This window comes from Choristoneura fumiferana, chromosome 18 (assembly GCF_025370935.1).
Source record: "Choristoneura fumiferana chromosome 18, NRCan_CFum_1, whole genome shotgun sequence".
In the NCBI taxonomy this organism is placed as follows: Eukaryota; Metazoa; Arthropoda; class Insecta; order Lepidoptera; family Tortricidae; genus Choristoneura; species Choristoneura fumiferana.
In genome coordinates, this window is record NC_133489.1 from 20,408,013 (window position 1) to 20,414,227 (window position 6,215).

Genomic DNA, 6,215 nt, shown 5'->3' on the forward strand with positions numbered 1-6,215 from the left:
CTCGCAGAACCGCTTGTAGAATCGTAGGGAGAAAGGATTTCGAGTGGTGACCACCAAGCCTCTCACTAGGTGGATAGACGGCATGACGAGAGTTAAGAGCAAACGGCGGATCATCGTCATCATCATCATTATCATCATGGCAGCCGAAAGACGTCCACTGCTGGGTATAGGCCTTCTTCAGTCAGACCGGTCTTGTGCTTCCCGTATCCACCGAGATCCCGCGGTGGATACAGGTGGTAAATTGTAGTGTAGTAAAGAGGAGGCTTGTGTTTAATAGTGGACATCTTCCGGACGAAGCAATTCAATGGTGTGTGTGAAGTTCCCAATCCGCACTGGGCCGCGTGGGAACTATGGCCAAGCCCTCTCATTCTGCGGGAGGCCTGTGCCCTGCAGTGGGACGTATATAGGCTGGGATGATGATGATGATCTTCCGGACGCTGTTGCTGGGATTTTGGCACCAATTTCGTGTGACTTAGATAAATGAAACTGAAACGGTATAAACGGTATAGGATGAGCCGATATCCTACTGAGATTATCTTAATTTATCTATATGCGCAAAGTTACTTTTGGGATTTATATTGAGTGTTTCAGTGAGGGGAAAGATCTCGAGGAAACCTAGCTTGTTGCACATCTATGAAGTAATCAATGGTGAAGTGTGAAGTTCCCTTTTCGCAATCAAGCCCGAATGAGAAACTAGAGCTCTATTCTGTGACGCTTGTGTACTTTACCTTGCTATTCACATTCCGATCGAGATATTTTATTTTACAGATAGACCAAGAAAGAAATGACGAGACGTTTGAACTTGTATGCAAAAGTTTGGCCTGACATTTGGGCAATGATCAGGAGTTGTGGAGGTCAAGAGGGCACTGTATAGTATAGACTAAAAAAAAAACAAAATGAGATTGCAGTTAAGTTTCTATTAAAAACTAAAATAGCGCCAAATACATCTAAACTGGGTCAGTTTAACCCCGTACTACATAGCGTGAATACCTGGAAATTAGTTGGAAATGCAAAACTTCGTATAATGAAGACAAACTAATAGATTAGTCGGCAACTTGGTAATTAAGGGAGCAAGTAATCGCGCATGATAGAGCGGTGCGAGGTACGGCCTGCTAGCTAATGGAAGTCATAGATATAGTCAGTAGCTGGCTGCATGTTTGTGGTGGTGAATCAGCACAGTACCTAGGTACCACAAAATAAGTAATAGTAGGTACTTACAAGTAGCTACAGTACCACAGAATCAGTAAAGTAAAAGTACCTACCTAGAATCAGTTGACGTAAAGGGTTTATATTTGGATTGAGTCGCTTTGAATTGACAATTTGGATTTGTATTCATACTTAAATAATTGTATCGTTGACATTGAATTTAATAATTACTATCCTAGTTTCGTCTTGTTTCATAATATTCAAAAATTTTTGCATGCCTACTCTTATAAGTTAATTGTCATCATTGAGACTATCAATCTTACTTTTAACATCTCAACATGAACATGATGTTTTGCAAATAAAAAATAAAATAAAAAATGAAGAGCACAAGAAACGAGGTTCTTGCTTTTGTTCAAAATAAATCGATTTAAATTAAATTAACCAATGAACTTTATGTCAATTATTCTATTCTCCCAAGACAACGACCTTTTGTTCATGTAATTAACCTACCTTGTCTTAATCTGACGCGCTCGAGTTTTTCTAAGGGTTTTTTTTAGGATTCCGGAGCCAAAATGGCAAAAACGGAACCATTATAGTTTCGCCATGTCTGTCTGTCGGTCCGTCCGCGGCTTTGCTCAGGGACTATCAATGTTAGAAAGCTGTTATTTTGCACGGATATATATGTAAACTATGCCAACAAAATGGTACAATAAAAAACTAAAAAAAAATTTTTTTTAGGGTACCTCCCATAGACGTAAAGTGGGGGCGTTTTTTTTTCTCATCCAACCCTATAGTGTGGGGTACCGTTGGATAGGTCTTTTATAACCATTAGGGGTTTGCTTAGACGATTTTTTGATTCATTGATTTTTTTGCGAAATATTCAACTTTAGAGTGAAAATTTTCATTAAAATCGAGCGTCCCCCCCTCTAAAATCTAACTCGGTGGGTAGAAAAATTTGAAAAAATTCAGGATGGTAGTAATTGTATCAAACTTTCAAGGAAAACAGTACGAGTAACGGCTAAGTTTGCTTGAGAATTATTAGTAGTTTTACTCTTAAATAGCAGCCTAAGGTATAAAATATACCTAAACTTGGAAGATTCCGTATAAAATACGAAATCCTTAGAAAAATATTACTAAATTTTTTCGTAATGGCTACGGAACCCTATTTTGGGCGTGTCCGACACGCTCTTGGCCGGTTTTTTAAATAATCTGATCGGCTATCCTCAACGGACGTCCCTATATTAAGGGCTCATATATGGTGGGGGTATATTACAGGGTGCAAGGATTCTCCCCCTATGGTTTTCTGACGCGCTGGCGTAAAACGCAAAATACCCTCTTGGCTCCCCTACTACAATGCTTGACTCAGTGAAAGTAAACAATTTTGTTATTTTGGAAATTATTACAGTGTAGGTAGTTTTTTGTTCAATGAACTTAAAATTTCATTTTAATAAGAAATATCTGTTGATAATAGAAATAATTTATAAAGTTCCGAGAACTAAATACGGCAAGATAACTCATATTGTAAGATTGAGGCAAAACAAACAAATCGTATTAAACCTATAACGAAAGTTCCTTGAAATTGTCTTAATGCAAAGCAATTTCAATGGGAAATAGGTTTGTGTAACGAACGACGGCAATTTGTCGTCATAAATAAAACATATCGCGGGCAAATGGTCTTCATGATGAGGCTCATTTAGATATTATTATGACTAATGAGATGACAGTGCATGCAATATGAGAATGGATTGTAGAGGGAAAGATAATGTCTTACGAGGGAGAATTTGCAAAAGTGTCCCAGAAGCGGTAAATAGCAGAACCAAATACCTCCAGCGTGGCGCTAAAGTAGCGAAAGTGTCTGAAGAAAGTTGCTACCTACTGAGTTGTAGCGCCGCCTATTTAACCTGTCCTCTCCCAGAGGCACAAATTTGTGCCGAAATTCCTTGATCTGTATCCTGTGAAGGGAGATTGAAGATTAAATACAATATGAGAATTATTAACTCCTTGCAATATTTTATGTAGGTACTTACAGACATGAAACACCTTGCCGTGTATTTTTAACAGGCGTTACTATTGTTTAAACACAAGTCTGTTTTTTTAGGTTTTGTGGTGTTTATATACTTTAGCCCGGCACTTGGCCGGTTATTTATACATAACTATAGCTATTGTACTCATAGGTTTGAACGCGTAATCCATTAGAACTAGCAATCAAATTGAAATTCTGGGATTTAACAAAATTTAGTGTAAACCCCAACAATGACATCTTTGTATTCATCGACGTTGCAATAAAACAACCTAGCCTAATTCTATAACCAAGCCCAGTGGTTGAAATTTCGACATTTTATCCCGATCGCATCTGAATATTAGGGTAAGAAGTAGCCTATGTGTTATTCCAGACATCCAGCTATCTACAACAGAATTTCATCCTAATTCATCTACCCGTTTTAGCGTGACGGAGTTACAAACATACATGCATACTTACAAACTTTCGCATTTGCAATATCGGTGAGATATGCGTGCATTACACCACAGGTAAAGCTAATAAAAAGCAAATATTTATTCTGCCCTCCTAAGGCGTTATCTCAAAAAAATCGCTTTTCTGTCAGTCTGTGTTTACACCATGTGATGTAGAATGTTTTAAGCTACACAATTCATATTATTAATTAGTGTTAATAACTCAAAAGATATTGAATTCAATAGATATTGAATAATTGAATACAAAGTTTTGTAAACCTGACAACTGTTATGCTTATAATTTAAATTATTACTATTATTATTGTTGAAAATTGTATCTTATTATTATAAAATTGACATGTAATACCTAAATATAATTATGACTGTAAATAATTCATTGTGTACATAAATGTTAAATTCGCACGCCGGATTCCGGTAGGATATGCTAGATACTAAGTACGTTATTTATTTCCACCTGTTGTAACCATATTCAGCGAATAACTTATCATTCATTCATTCATTCATTTCTTCATTCATTCAAAGTGTTTTTTTTAAATAGCGCCTTTTGGCTTAGGAGGGCACTATTGTGGTCTAGAACTGTATGTGTATCTATGTCTAATTTTATTGTGTTAATTTGTAGGTACTGTAAGAAGCACACTTGGCTAGTAAGTATCCATAGCAATTAACAAATATAATATGGACCATATTATATTCCATCGATAAGATTTGAACTTTATTACTGGCCTGTAATAATGATAAAAGTCTACTCCATAAACGAGCTTTACTCTTTCGTATCAACCATATCGTCAACGTATAATGTTCTATTTTGCTTTGTACATCGAAGTTAAGGTACCCCATACGTGGCCTACGATTTAGAAGTTGGATGGTAAGATGCTATCGCCCTGCATGTTGGGTTTTGCACCGGAATGTGAATGGGCCCTAAATTGCACGCGATTTCATGGGCTTTCAGTTTACCCACAGTGGAGCTAAATTTACAGTATGGCAATTGTAATTAAGACACATAATAAGATAAAATTAACTCTTTAGATTCTAAAAAGGCTACTCAAAAAATATATAATTAGTCCGTCAAATATATTTTCAAAAAATATCGCCCATGAATATTTTCTTTTGTCAATTAGACATAATAGCCGGCTTAAGTTTCGTGTAACGTCACTCCTAGGTATCTTTTTTTTAATAAGGAGTGATTATTACTTTAAAAAAATAACTTATTTTTTGTTTACTCCTTATACTATCTCTGTAACTGTTAAACATACAAGCCTTGAACTCATAAAAGATGATACAAGTAAATATAGATATTGTATACATATCAATTAAAAGCCGATGAAGCTGGAGTCTGCCTTGGGGAAGTTGTTTAAACTTTATAAATAAATGAACTAAAATAATTTCTTTAGACATAGAAAAAACCGCGACCTTATGATAGCTATATTTATGCAAGATATGCGTGTTCATGCAGTTCCTCCACCTCCAAACTTAACACACACAAATCACACAAACCCATCTATCACCACCACCACACTACACTGACGCGTTTCGAACTCAACCAGAAGTCATCTTCAGATTAACACAACCGTACACCATGCTACCAAATGTTAGCTACAAATGTTAGTGTTGTGTTCTTTTAGTTCGTTGATATGGACCTCCGCAAAGTAACGCCTGATTCAATAAATTATTTATAAATAAAATTAAAAATATGTACAGTCAAGTTTATTAACTTGTGAGCAAAAATTTATCAAAAATATCTGAACACGACTCTTGTTAACGGGGTAGAAACGTGTTCAGATATTTTTGATCAAATTTTTGCTCACGTTTATTATTGTTAAATTGGCAATAACAATACATATGTATTATGTGTGTGGGCTCTCCAGATACAGCCCTGTGTCAGACAGACAGATGGACAACAAAGCGATAGTAACAGGGGTCCTTTTGTCGCCCTTTGGGTACAGAACTTCTAGAGTAGATATGTTTGAAATATTATTACTGGAACAGCAACAGCAAACTGTTATATTCAGTTCACTAGTGTTTTCAGCTTAACATTGTACATACAAAACACTTATCGAACGATCAACGTAGGTTATAGCCCAGTACAATACAAACCAATACGTATGAGTACATAAAAAAGCAGTTGTAGCTGTAATTTAAATATCAACTAGCTGTTGCTTGCGATTCCGTCCGCTTAGAATTAATTTATACCTATCCCGCGGGAATTATGCAATTTTCCGGGATAAACTATCCTATGTCCTTCACCGGGACTCGAAACTGTCTATCTGTGTGATAAGGATAAGGAAACAAACAAACACTTACAAACGTTCGCAATATTAGTGGGACAACACAAAAACCTAACTTCAAACCACACCAGGTAAATTGAATCATAGAACCAAAAACTACTAAGGCAGCATAATCTTCAAGGCGCTTTCCACTGCACGAAACATCGATTTCAAAGGTAGGTACAGACAGAAAAGTTCACTCACACATCCCCGTTTGATACGTACGCAACTTTAAATCTAAACCAATCAGAAAGGAACGTTATACTTACTTTTGATTTATGCACGCAAGTCACCCTAGCACAATACACACACGTCAATAATGGTGGCCTATGA

General features: G+C 36.4%; 1 protein-coding gene across 1 annotated transcript in view; it reads right to left on the reverse strand.

The window, feature by feature from the left end:
• Nucleotides 1-6,215, reverse strand: part of LOC141438450 (calaxin) — a 16,652-nt gene extending 10,437 nt beyond the window's left edge. The window contains exon 1 of the mRNA XM_074102327.1: nt 6,152-6,215. The gene's annotated coding sequence lies outside the window, so the exon portion shown is untranslated. The remainder of the gene's footprint in view (nt 1-6,151) is intronic.